We start from the raw sequence: 15034 nt of genomic DNA on the forward strand, positions 1-15034 counted from the left end.
CTCTAAATGCGATTGGTAATACAAATTTAAAAATTATCAAGTTTTACCAGCCCACGGTGTATAATATCGTTTAACTCGTTTATGGTGACACTTTCTCACTTTGTCATAGCAAAGCCATTCCTGAGCTAAAGGAGGAATCAGTGAGTTGTATTACCATGTATTATAAATGGCAAAGTTGTTGTTTAACACATGGTAGCATATGGATACTCAATCATAAGAAAGATTACAAAATTGAATCACGAGAGAAGTGACAACGGTTTTAAAAGTAAAATTTTATTGACAGTTGCGGGGATTCAAGGAATGAGAGTTAAATAAACTTTGCTACAGAGTGCAACACGAAATTTTTTCATCACTTCAACACGAGGAAAATATGTATTATTCCGATTAATTTATTCAAAATTCTTTCTATCAGCCCCTTCTTGGCTGACGTAAATAGCTTTCTTCATAAAGGATTTCTTGTCTCGCCCGTCAAGTTTTATAAGGTCTAGTCATACACTGTATCTGCCCCGACCACGAGTGCCGTCGCCTATGGACACCTGCAACACAAGAGCCATTATAAGATTTAAATTTGTGCTTCAGTTTGAAATAGGACACTGGACAATATTAAGTGTAAATTGCGCAATTATAGCTCTTACAAAGCAATTTATTCATTTATTTTTCACTGTTAGGTACCTAAAGAAAGTAAAATTGGCTTAATATGAAAACTCGGAAAGATAAATGTGTAATATTTTACTAACACTGAACGTCTACATTGGAGAATTTATTCTTACGTGTCGCATTGCCATCTCCGAAACCCACGAATCTCTTTGCAAACCAGCGTACACCGTATCCATCACGAGCAACATGAGTCCCGCTCTCGTCGGGTTGCTGTGTGCGCGGTGGTCACGCATTTAGTCAAGAGGATGGGGAAGATAATTTCAAAATGTTAACTTACCTTAAGTTAAGAAATATTTGCTCCTCTGCATTAATTTCATTCGAGTAATTTGGTTGTATTTCTTCGATTTGAAGTTAAATTGCTATTTATTTAATCGGCATGCAAACGATCACAATTCAATATCTGGTTTTTAATAATATTGCGTAAGTGCCTTGGACTGACTGTGATTCTTGTAGAAAGGCAAATCTGTTCTTCATTTTCGTATACAATGTAGCATTATCGTCACTTACTTCTTCTCGTAAAATATACAAATAAGTAAATCAGTAATTTTATTTATACGTCTGACAGTGACATTATTCATAACTCATTGACATTGACAGTCAACTGACGAACGCTGCCGCGACTGCACGCCGCAAGCAGCAGCAGTCGGCCGCTGCAGTAATGTCGCACCAGTAATGTCGCAACGGTAGTGCAGCTGCAGTTGGAAATGGACTGTCACCTTTACCGACCCTAACAAACTTTTTTTCATCTGTTAGGATTGAAGACGAACTATTATTTCGTATACAACCAGTACAGAGAACCAGTATTTTGCACAATGATTTGTTGTTTTGATTCTGAGGTTGTGCAATAAAGAGGATTTTTATTGTATTGTATTGTAATGTTATAGTTACAGTAGGGTTGTTGACACATGTTGAATTTTATAACTAAATCTAGTTAAATAGACAGAAAATTTGCAATTTATCACAATAAATTGGAAAGTTAAAAAATATATGGCTATGATTAAAAAAATACAAAACCTCAAAGTTTCATGATTTAAGTTATTCTTTAAATATCCAACAAGGAAAAATAATGGTACACACCATTCGCGTCCTTCAAATTTATTTAAAAAATATATTGTAATTGTATTTCACCTAGAAAATCGCAATTTCCTTGTTGTTTATACATCGAAACGGCTTGTATACAATAGTGACGTCACTATATATGTATTACCATTTTGTTGGGAGCGTTTCGTCAGTAAAGTGCGATTGACAGACTCTGACCATTATTTAATAAATAATAAATAAATAATGCGCAATGGATCCCATATAGACATTTAATCCTAAGAACAAACCAGGAAACCGATTTTTAAGTTTCGAGCGCTCGATTTCGTCACTCGAAAATCAATGGAAAACGGCAAATGCTATTTTTGAAATACGACTGATAGAAATTGGGAATTAACTAGTATTTAACCTCTAAATTCTATTAGTAGAATTTAGTCAACTAGCCTATTATGCCAAGAAAAACAACAAGGATAATAAGCAATAGGTATAATTATAACTTCTTTTCTAAATCGCCAGTCTTAAAGACATAACGTTTTCAAATGCGACTGTAACTGCTACCATAACGCTCAGAAAAAAAAAACAATTCAAACTTTCTCGGAGTTTAAACACTTCATTTACCGCATTTAAGGACCATTATAAGAGCTCGGAGAGCGTTCAGAATGGATTATAGCCGTAAAGAGGTGTGCTGCGGCTGTAAACTTACTTTATTGTGGTTTCTGAACGCACCGCCGCGTTTTGTCGCTGCAAGTTGATTTTATGCGACGCTTAGCGTTTTGTTTCGTGTGGGGTTCGTAAATCATAAGGTTGAAGTATAACACGTGTACCTTAGGTATGGAGGGTAGAGGCAAGGAAAACAATCTATCGGCCCGATTCGAAGAATGAGATACGATAACGATCAGTTCTGGTTTACATTTACATATCGTTTGTACGTCGTATAATTGTCAGAAGCAGCTCGATTCGGGCAACCAATGTCACTTTGACGTTAGAAATATCGTAGATAGATCTCAGTGGGATCACAGCGGAATCGAAATAAAGATCTAGAATGAAGCTTACGCTTAGCCCTTTAAAATATGTTCAAAATGAATATGTAGGTACAATAATACATAATTCAAGCCTAATTTAGTCCTTAAATTACTTACTCCGCTGGCTAAGCGACCCAAAATAAGACTTGGCCTCCGACACAAGACAGCGCCACTTTTTTTGGTCCTTTGCGACTTTCTCGCCTATTGTTGACTCGAAGGTCGCGCAGATCCGCCTCCACCATGTCGTTCCAGCGATACCTGGTGCGTCCGATAGGACGTCCTCCTGCTAGGTGACTCAGGTACGGTCTTATCACGTCCCGATCTTCACCATTCCAAGATGACCCAACCAACAGACCAAGTTCGTAAGTACTGAAAATACTACATAAAACAAAAAAAAGATTATGTCATAAGGTGGTGGTAAAAAATGCCATATAAAATTTATGTGTGCCTAATGCAATACAATGTTAGCCACCTAATTAAGAATAAACACGTGGCTGAATAATTTTATACGCAGAGTAGAATTTCGAGGCAAAAGATAAATAGGTTACGCGCTTGGCAGATTAGTAGAATAATATAGGTATAAAATTCAAATGTATTTACTTATGTCGAGACGCGAGCCAATGGTCGGCAACGCTGAAGTGGCGCCTGTGTTGTTGCTTATGTCCATGGACGACGATGATTGCTTCCCAATAGGCGGCTCGTCTGCTAGTTTGCTGGCTATGACATAAAATTGTATTTTATACAATCTTGATATAGTCGAGTACCGTGTTTAGGCAACGAAGCTTGCCGAGTAGTATTTTCTATGGGAGCGCGGCGGCCCGTAATTGGTCGATTTTCTTTATAGTTGACTACAGCGTATTGAAATTAATTTTATAGTTGAACTGGGAGCCCGTACATGAAAGTACGCAATTATAGTTTGGTATTTCAACCAGTACAGTCGACGAATAGAAAAAAAATGTAGTCATTCTTCTGTTACACCAACCCGTTTCGTAACAAGTCCATTAAGGGCCAATTAAAGTTTAATGAATGAAATCATGTTTACACGACACATGCGCAAACGATTCGCTTCCGCTCGTTTTTCAGCGCCTTGTTCCATTCGCTTAGAGAGCACTTTTTTAATGATAAAGTTTCTTAGGTCAAGCATCGAGTTTGAAAGCAATTGGGTCCTCCTTAGTAAATACATGGTATTTTTGTTGCCTGTCTGAGGAGTGAATACTCGTATGTAGGTCATACTGAACAACAACTTTTGCAATTAAGCCAACCCCAAAATCGCAAAAATTATGCTGTCTCATAGCTTTCGGCGTTTCATATGTCAATGTTTTGCTATGGAACAGAAGATAGAGTCTGAATTAGGAAACCCAAAAAATAAACCTGCATGAAGAAAACGACCATAATACTGAGGACCATAGAGAATAGACGAGGCAAAATGATAGGTCACTTGATAAGACACGACACTTTTTTTAAAACTATTTTGGAAGGCAAGATCGAAGGTAGAAGAGGAAGGGGAAAACCACGAGCAAGTCACACGCAACAACTAAAACGAAAAGCAAATGTCGTGTCTTACAGGGACCTAAAGAACTTGGCCGAGGACCGCGAAAACTGGCGTCTACTCCACCGACCAGAATCATACTTTTAAATGATGATGATGATGAAAAAAAGGCATAAATATACACTACTTTGCCTGAAGCGATGAGAATAACTGGCCAGCGCCCGCACATCCGACGAGGTTCCGACGGGCTGATTTGTACGCCGTATATAACCTAATTTGTCACAGTATGTAACCTAATTTCAAATCATTACATGTTCATACAAGCTTTTAAGACACTTATGGCGTTTTGTGCTGAGGCGTTATGGAGCAGATGGGATGCAGATAACAAAAGAAGTGAGGATGTCGATGTGAATTCGATTTGCTAATGGTTTGCGATGCAAGTGGGTCTTATTTTCAAGCTATTTAGATGCATTTGCGATAATTTGTGATACCGATGTCATCATAGGTGATTTTTTCAATGAGGAATAACGTTATCAGTTTGCCTAATAAGTCAAAGCACGTCATTGCCGGATAAATAAATAGAAAGTAAATTCACCGAGAAGCATCCGATGCTACGAATTTTATTAGTCGGTCGTACTCAAAAATAATTCCAATTCAGGCAATTACACAAAATATGAACAAAAGCACAATACTATAGTAAAATATACAATATCTGGGAGACCGATCTTTGTTCGGAAAACATATAAAAACTCAAAAATGCGCGTTATCCCAGAGGTAAGAGCTATATCGATTTTTCGCTCTCGAAAACCCCCATATAGCTAGTTTCGTCGAAATCGTTAGAGCCGTTTATGTATATATAATATATAAATGTACAATATGCTCGTTTAAAGGTATAAGTTTATATCTTTGTCATCCACGATGACGCGCAGCTAACCTAAATCGGTTAATATAAAATAGATAAACACTTCGAATTCTGTATCATGCCTTATAAATTAATATAAAGGCCGAGGTATAAAAAACAGATATTATAATCAAATTGGTATAAAATATTACATACAACTTCTAAGTACCTAGATTAAATGAATACATATGTACGCAAGATTCAGATGAAACACTAAATCGTTACTGAGGGACTGTAATTTAAGTCCGGTAAAAGCAAAAACTCGTAATTCTTAGCCTCAGAAGCAGTTCGGCGGTTGTCCGACTTTTTCCCAAACGCTTTCGACCTTTTAGATCTGAACGGAATCTCGAGTCGTCTATTTGTTGTGCACATGCAAATAATAATATAGTTTGTCATTAAAGAAGTCTGCAGTGACATGTGGCCGCGGTCGGTGACCCGCCGGTCTAGCGTTCTAGATTGTTTTTTAACGATCTTGGCTAAATGACATGTGAAAGTGTGGTTACAGTGTGCTCTGAATACGGATGGGTAGCGATCGAAATATCAAAATTGTTCATTTTTAACCCCTACTAGGATTTACAATCCGGATTGTAATTTTCCGGATCTCGATCCGGATCCACGGATCTTCCCATTTCGGACCCCTCGTGCAAACCCCTACCCCTGACGCAAAAAGAGTGGTATTATAGCTCTCAAATGGATTGACCGATTTCGATACAGTTTATTTAACGCGGATAGTTTTTAGCTATGATTCATCAAGATCGATCCAGCAGTTTGAATAGTCTCAGCTCTGTTACGAGATGATGTAAGACATTTTTTGCCATAATTGCGTAAGGGGTATAAATATTATTTATTTAATAGTTATCACATTTAGTGTTTTCGTTTTAAGCAGAATTAGGTCTAAGCATAAAAAAGAGTAACATTTTTTTATGAAAATAAATGTTCCAGTGCGTCACGCACATACAAATAGAAAAAAAAATGGGAATGTATCTATACGTGACGATTTCGATTTAGGTTAAAAGTATAAGCATTCTGAGTAAAATATAATGAAATTAATGAAAATCACTTTCGTATCAAAACCTCCTTTTTAGGGTTCCGTAGCCAAATGGCATAAAACGGAACCCTTATAGTTTCGCCATGTCCGTCTGTCTGTCTGTCTGTCTGTCTGTCTGTTTGTCTGTCCGAGGCTTTGCTCCGTGGTCGTTAGTGCTAGAAAGCTGAAATTTGGCATGGATATATAAATCAATAAAGCCGACAAAGTCTTACAATAAAATCTAAAAATTTAATTTTTTTTAGGGTACCTCCCCTACACGTAAAGTGGGGGTGAAATTTTTTTTTCACTTCAACCCTAGAGTGTGGGGTATCGTTGGAAAGGTCTTTCAAAACTGATAGGGGTTTTCAAAAAACATTTTTTGATAAAGTGAATATATTCGGAGATAATCGCTCCGGAAGAAAAAAAAAATGTGTCCCCCCCTCTAACTTTTGAACCATAGGTCCAAAAAATATGAAAAAAATCGTGGAAGTAGAGCTTAAGAAAGACATTAAATGAAAACTATAGCGGACATGATCAGTTTAGCTGTTTTTGAATTATCGCAAAAAGTTTTCCCTTCATAGTAAAAAGACTTACTTTAATTAGGTACTGATTATGCAAATTTGCCTATTTGTTTAACTCGGGTGAAAGGTACCGTTTCATCCCTTGGTTAACAATTTACTATACTTTAAGCTCCAGTTTAGCTTATTGTGACGGAAGAGTAACTACGGAACCCTACACTGAGCGTGGCCCGACATGCTCTTGGCCGGTTTTTTTAATAATAGTTCTGTTAGATACGCCCATAAAACTTATACAGTTAAAATAGTTAATCTACAACAATCAAATGTCTCTATAAAGAACAAATGACGTGAGTGGAATTAGTGTACGTGTGAGTAGATTTCCGAAACACCATACCATCGGCTAAAAAATATTTCAGCTAACTTTAAGGGTTGAAGCAACCCTAGTTCGGCTATACTCTAAAATGTGTCTCGATTTCTTAGCTAATATCTATGTATTTGAACTTAATTTTTTAAAGATCGCATTTAAAATAGTCATTGTCAGAATTCAATTTCTGCACAATTTTTGCAACGACTTGCTTCAATGATCTTAACAGGTTTTGACTTGTAAAAAAATAAAAAATAAACCAATCAAAACGAAAATGTTGTCAGATTGGTGGCCGCTTTCGGATGAAAAAAGAGCCTGGCGTCCGTTGATTCGTTGGGTGGACGACATTCGGAAAATCGCGGGACACTTCTGGATGAGACTAACCCAGGACCGGTATAAGTGGCTTACACGAAGAGAGGCCAATGCTCAGCAGTGGGCGACTGGAGGCTAAAATGATGATGATGATGATGATAAATTAAACGTTTTTGACCCTTTATTTTAAAGTTTAATAAATTCAAGAAGTACCTACTAGATATCGTAAGTAAACGCAATATGATATAGCTAATGTGTCAGTGAGTTTTTTAATGCCACAAAAAAGATAATCTCATGTTTTATTTTAGTACAACACGTGATGTTTGTGCGGATCAACATGGCTTCATCCAGTTCATTCATTACTTTACTGAAATTAAACACTCATATAGAGTTTGGACTTGTTCAGAAAGGACTCGATAACAAAATCATTTATTTTATCTATTGTTAAAACATTAAAAAAATTTAAAACATTAAAGGGCGAAAAGAGTGACGGAATGGAGAGGACCAGGGAGTGGTGACAGACATTCAGGACGCCCACTCAAGCGTTGGGCTGATGACATAAAGAAAACTGCCGGCATTATCTAGCCCAAGATCGAGAGGCATGGCAAAAACTGGAGGAGGCCTATACCCACAAGGGGATCCCGAAATAAAAAAAATAAAAAAAATTTCATGTACAATAATATTTTATTAACTGTTTTTATAATTGAATACAGTTTATATGTTATTCCTTGTAAGTGTTTAGCATGCAACACAGAAAGAAGGGGTCGCAAATAAAGGCTATTTTATTTTATTTTATTCAAAACATTAAAATTCACGTGAGACTCGAACATATAATAATTATTTTATTTTAACTAAGTCAAATAAGCGCTTGACATGTTTCGATAAAAATTTTGAGGATCTTTTTCTGGGAGCACCGATTGCACGCTCGATCAGTAACCAAAGGTGGTACAGTCGGTGCTCCGAGCCGAGAAGGAGGTCTTACAATTTTTTTTTGGAGGTTTATGTGTCTTACATTAAAATAAGGTACCTAACCAAAATAAAGTTTATCATTGATCATAGTCAGTATTATTTTGTCAATTTTTAAATTTGGTATGTTGCATTGTGTGACAACCCAAGATTTTTATTTTCTTACAACAGAGTCATGAACCGATCCAGAGTCATCAAGGTATTTTTTTTAAACCAAGTACCTAGTCTGCATTTTCTCGATAAAAATTAATGATAATACTTTTGTTATCTACCCAAAATCAATGTTCTAATTACATTATTTTGGCGCATGTCAAACAATTTTTCAGGTAACTTTTCCAAAAATGGCCTGTCGTTATTTTTATTATTATTGTTTCTTTCGTTTAATATGAACATGCAGTTTTGTCTATGGTATTAGCGAACATGGACGCAAAATTTGAACCCATTCACACTTATAAAAGTTAAGATATTTTGAATTCTTTGCCGCTGGTACCTTAGTTAGTAGTAAAATAATATTTGATAAAATAAATAATTGTTTTATTCCCAAAGTTGTGCTTATCCAACAATATAATTCTTATATTCGATCCTTTCTTCCCATTCCAAAGCCACATGAACGACACACGTGGTCACATACGCGGTCATTAAGACATGTGCGCACAGACAGACGGTCGCCTCGTCGCGAATTTATGAATAAACCTACAACCTACACGTGTTATCGATACTTGATGATATAATTTTATGAAATATGGTATAAGATTTGATAATGGCGCTTTAGGATTTTTTCGCGAGATCATGCTGTGGGTTTCCATTGTACATTCGTATGTTCCAGCATATGTATGTTAAGATATAATGTGCCCGTGAGCATTGCGAGAGATTTTAACGGTGCATTCCTGATGGCAACAGAAGCAAAAAATGTTAAGTATAAGACTTTTTGTTAAATTCAACAAAAAAAAAAAGTTTTTTTTTTCCCTTTTTTGAACACTCCTGTACATAAAACGTTATTTTTATTGATAAACACATAACCTAAAATTAACTAAAGAGTTTTTTTATTTTATTTTGGGGTAGCCTCTCGATTACGTTTTTTAAATTTTTCGATGTCAATCAATACGTATGTCCAGACTAGACCTCAAAGTGGCAATACCGCAGTCACAAATGTGTTTTGTACCGACTTATGGCGAAAGAATGATTTCGAAAAACATTTAATTATCTCTGAAACTAGGCCTAATATAGAAAATTTTATATGACATTTTAGTTTCTAAATATTACCAGGAATGCTTAGTTAAAAATGTTAAAATATCTCGCAATGCTCACGGGCACCTTGTATAATAGTTCCTTGACACTAGTTATGTTCATATGGAATTGGTGTTTATTTTTTATTTCAGGATAGACGTGAATTTGTAAGCATCAGAGAGAAACAGACTGACTTGCATATTGTTTTTTATTTATGAAATATTACTTATAATTTTAACATTAAAGGAAATATTTTAAAACGTACACCTCCGGCAATATTCGGTAAGCCTCCGTAGCTCAGTTGGACCGGCGTTCCAATGGTCGCAAGTTCGAGTATAGCCGGAGGTGTGAATTTTCCATTTTTCCTTCATTGCATATAAAAATTTGTAGTATCGCTCGCAGACGTTTCTGCTTGATAAAAAAAAATTAAGTACTTAAATTGCTCATAGAGCCAATGGCTGCTGGCGCCTTTAATGACATAATGTAGATATTATTATTTTCACGTGCACAATAAATAGACGACTCAAGAATGCGCTCAGGCCTAAAAGGTCATAAGTGCTTGTAAAAAAGTTCGACATCCGCCAAGTTGCTTCTGAGGTTTACAGTTACGAGCTTTTTGCTTTTACATTACAGTCCTTATTATCGATTCAGTGTTTCATATGAATCTTTCGCAGTACTCATTTACAATAAAATACAATACAAATACTCTTTATTGCACACCTCAATACAGAAACAATACAAATAATACAACACATAGGAAGAGGTAAACAACAGGTCTCATCGCTAAAAAGCGATCTCTTCCAGACAACCTTTAGGTAGCGGATTTATGTCATAAATTTATGTCATGTCAGTAGGTGTTCCAGATGCAATAAAAGAAGTCTTTCACGGAATAAACGCAAAACAAAACAATATATCATATACTATACATAAACACTATACATAAATAATACGTACATATATTAAAATACATATAATATATATATACATATAAGTAAATGCCAGCTATAAGTATGCAAAAGAAAGCAGATAAAAGTATTACGGAGCAGATAAAAAATAAAGTTTAATGAATGAGTCTCTTGAAATAATTAGGACATTGAGCGCGCCTTAAGTCTATAGGCAGAGAATTCCATAGTCGGATAGATTGAAAAGTGAAAGAATTATTATAAAATTAAAAGAGGATGATGGTACAGAAAGAAGCAAGTTCTGTACCCCTAGTGTAAATTTAATGGACATCATAACGTGACGAACGCGTTTGCGTTAAGTCTAATTGTGTATAGGATTTTGAGTTTCCAAAACGTCCCGCTTGGCGCGCTCTTTCTAAATCCAATACAAAATGAGGCTAAACGCAAACGCGTACGTCACGTTTCGAAATCGAATTTATTTACACTAGGGGTACTGTACTTAGAAGTTTTAGAAGTATTTAATGTACTTACAACTTCTTACGGCAGATGTCGCTATGCGCCACTCCGTATTTCCTTAAGCTTCGTGCCATTCACGACGGCGCGTGTCTTGACCCTTATTGTAATGTTATTTAAGGTTAGATTTGACAGATCTGCGCATCACCGTGGATGACACGAACTATAGTCGGTTGGGTAAGACTGTTAAGAGCGATTGGACCGGTGTTGAGTTGCAAGTTCTAGTCTTGCCCTAAGCGCTTTCGCAGAGGCGCGCACTGATGGCTTTCACGCCGTCAGAAGGAAGAGAGTAGCGTCACTGCTGAACAGAGTACGCGGCAGCTCCAACACCATCCTGAGCATGTTCGCTGAGTGCTTGAACAACCCCATGACAAAACACTGGGTAGAAATCATCACTGGCCAAACAAAGTGATGATTTCTACCTAGTGCCGCTAATAATTAATTAATGTAATTTATTTTTGTAATCATTTATTATGTTTGCAGCTGCTAAATTTGTTATTTAATCTATTTTTAGTATTTTTTGTAATGTGTCTTATGGGTTGGTATACCTGAAATAAATTATTTTTATTTTATTTTATATCTTCATATAATTAAAAAAATATATACTTAGAAGTAGTATGCACCTAATACTATATATTAATACCATTTCATTATCAGATGATTATTTATTCTTTATACGCTTTCATATTAATTAAGACGTCATAATTGGCTACTTGACAGTTTTTTGTAAATAATGTGAAACGATCTTGATTTTCCCGAGGATCAAATGTCTATATAGGACTCATGGCATTTAAGCAACACAAAGATCAGAAATGAGAGTTAAAGTCTGACACCCCGCACTCGACGATTGAAACGCCTCTAACAAAATGATAATGTGATGTGACGTCACATCATATAAGTCTGTCCTAAATGTATGGAAGATCAAGGAAATTGCCATTTTGACTCTGAAATATTGCGGTTATGTGTATAGTTGTCATACAATTTATTTTTCAATAAAATGTATGGAATCGTATGGTACCATTTTTTTAAATCTATTTTTAAAACACAAAATAATATATATTTTTAGAGTTTGGAGCCTTGTATTTTTTTATAATCTTAATATATTTTTTTGAATTCCACTTTTTTATAATGGATGGCTCATTTTCTATCCATTTAACTAAATTTTGTTATAATATTCAACATGTGTCAAGTACCCAATTCTAATTAATCTGTAGTATTTTAGGGTAAATAACTTTTTTTATGTCACTCGATGCCATATGGTTACCGTTTTATTGTCCCTTGGACAACCAATCTTGAACTCCTGATTTTATGGTATTATAATTTAATGTATCAAACATGCATTTATGAGGTAGTTTTATGCCATTTCTATAACAGGCCATCCGCTGAGCATGTTAGTAAATCGTCATGCAACATCTCTTCTAACAAACTGTCGGCCCGATTCGAAGAATGAGATACGATAATGATAAGTTCTGGTGTAGATAAGTTTTCCTTTAGATATCGTTTGTATGTCGTATAATTGACAGAATCAGCTCGTTTCGGGCAACCAATGTCGCATTCACATTAGAAATATCGTAGATAGATCTCATTGGGATCACAGCGGAATCGAAATAAACGTCAATTTAGACATTTCGTTTAGTTATCGATCTTAAACGTGTCTTAATCATTCTTCGAATCTGGCCGTGCCAGTATCGTCCCTTGGGCAACGGAACAGGATAACAACACAAAAAAAGTTGATTCACCTTTAAACTGTTTATAATTTAACCGATAGTAGCTCAAAAATTGTCAAAAAGAGCATAAACTAAGATTCAAACTTTTTAATTCCAAGACCACTCAAACTCTTTAACCCTAACTAATTAACCCATTGGTCACTAAAAACATCAAAAAGGTTAAAAAGGTTCCATAATTACATCTTCCTGTAATTTCGCCCGGTCAAAAAACCCTCAGCTAATGTGACGATCTAAATGCAAATACCGGGTTTGCCCGCGACTGTAATTTGCCCCGGTAAATACCGCAAGGGTTGAACCGGGCAAAGTTTTCTTTTTAATTTCTCGTAAGCGCTTTGTGGTGTCTCTGTAACTTTTGAGATAGGTTTTATTTTCGTCTTTTGAGAGACTTTAAAAATAAATGTGGGACCAAATAATGGTGTACTTCAAATATTATTCTTCGTAAAAATTAGTTCTTATTTATTTATATTATGTTACATGAAAAACTCTAAGCGGGTGAATAGAGTTTTACAATTGAATACTAGCAAACAACACACACAAAACATTAATATAAATAAACATACTTAAATAAGTATAATCATAAACGTACTGTTTATGTATGTATGTCTATGTACATAGACATGCATACTTAAAAAGTATATATTGAAATAAAGAAACAACAGTGTCATTAATAAAAACTAAGGAAGGGAAATATAGTTTTCCTTAAGGTTTGATTTGAAGAAGGGAATAGATTGAGTACTACATTTCACTTTTTTTTTCTCCATTTTTTTTAAATCCTTAACTGACTATATTAGCATTCTCGAGGTGACCTGTAAATCCATAAGTGTTGCCTGCAGGGATCGGAACCGGTTTTTTGCAAAAACATCGAAATAACCATATATTTCGGTTTATTTTATACTCAAAATGTAGGACTCAGTTGTGTTTTTAGATAACGACTTCGTATTATTAGATTGCCCGATTAGGAATGAAATAATTAACAAAGAACGAAAAAATACCGTTTTCGTTCCCATACAAAAAAATACCGGTTTCCGATCCCTGGTTGCCTGCTTTAAGTGATGTTTAGTAATGTAAATTATTCATGCAAAATTTTACAATAATGAATCATTTTTAAGAATAATTTTGTTTAATTTTCACCTATTTAAAATCCCCATAATCGCTTTAAAGCGTTACAGCGCTACGTGCTTAAAGGTGCGATAATTTAAATAAAATTTTGACTGGGAATGGAAAATAAACATGTAAAGGGGGCAATTCTCTGCGTAGGCGAGTACTAAACGATTTCACGGCGAGAGATAAGTTTTTAATGTTTTGTATTAATTAACTCTGTATAATTTGGCTCTGTGAGAACTCTGGACCGGGTTTTGTGGAGTTACACCGGTTACACAGTCGACACAGTGTCTGAGGTGTAGTGTTGAGTTTTGGCCAGAGATAAATAAATAAGGATATATTTTTTCTATAAATGTAAATAAAATTATTTGGTACGTTTTTTTATACCCGTAGAAAGAAAAGAGCGTACTCCTTTCTTAAAGGCCGGCAACGCACTTACAACCCCTCTGGTGTTGCATGTGTCCATGGGCGGCGATAATCGTGTACCATCATGTGATCCGTCTGCTCGTTTGCCTCCTGTATCATTAAAAAAAAGTTATTTAATAATAATAATAATAAAATTGATTTCAGACCAAGTTGATCCCCCAAACCCAAAGGTGTTGACCCAAAGGTTGTCTGGAAGAGATCGCACTTTAGCGATAAGACCGCCTGTTGTCTGTCTCTATCACTAATCAATTGTTTTTCTGTAAGCTGTATCTTTTACTGAGGTGTGCCAATAAAGAGTATTCTATCTATCTATCCATAGCTTGTTAGTTACAGAGAGGATCTTAATAACTATCTTAGTTGAACAATACAAAAAATAGAAAATATAATAATAGAAAAACAATTAAAACTTAATATATAACACGATATAGTACTATGTTGTAAATTGACAGGGGCATGGACTAATTAATCTGGGGCAAGCAAGGCAAACAATCTGCTCTACTTGGCCTGCCAATCACCACTTCAACCCAGTAGCGAGTGAGAGGAGAGTCGAGGCGCTCCGCCAACTCTCTCAGAAGATCGTTGCTGGGACAGCAGCATACGTTTCAGCGGAGATCCAACTCTTTTTCGCCTGATTGCGAAAAAGTCATCTGTACGCGCCTCTGCAAACATACGGGATGCACTGCAATGTCTCGGCAGCCTCAACAACATTTTGGGAATGTTGTTGTATTGCACGCGAATGGCGTTGTAACTTTAATAGTACATTACAATACAAGTGCAAAAATAGGAAATTCGAAACGAGTGGCGATAAATTAAAACACGACCGAAGGGAGTGTTTCAAATCGAC

At 35.7% G+C, this 15034-nt stretch overlaps 1 long non-coding RNA gene across 1 annotated transcript; it reads right to left on the bottom strand.

Annotated features, from left to right (window-relative positions):
* Window positions 1-253: 253 nt before the first annotated feature.
* On the bottom strand, window positions 254-1019 carry LOC133518320 (uncharacterized). The gene is made up of 2 exons (XR_009799460.1): window positions 935-1019; window positions 254-536 (listed from the first exon to the last, which is right to left on the bottom strand). It is a non-coding gene; the product is annotated as an uncharacterized LOC133518320 (long non-coding RNA).
* Between the last annotated feature and the right edge of the window lie 14015 nt (window positions 1020-15034).

The sequence above is a fragment of the Cydia pomonella genome, chromosome 5, assembly GCF_033807575.1.
Source record: "Cydia pomonella isolate Wapato2018A chromosome 5, ilCydPomo1, whole genome shotgun sequence".
In the NCBI taxonomy this organism is placed as follows: Eukaryota; Metazoa; Arthropoda; class Insecta; order Lepidoptera; family Tortricidae; genus Cydia; species Cydia pomonella.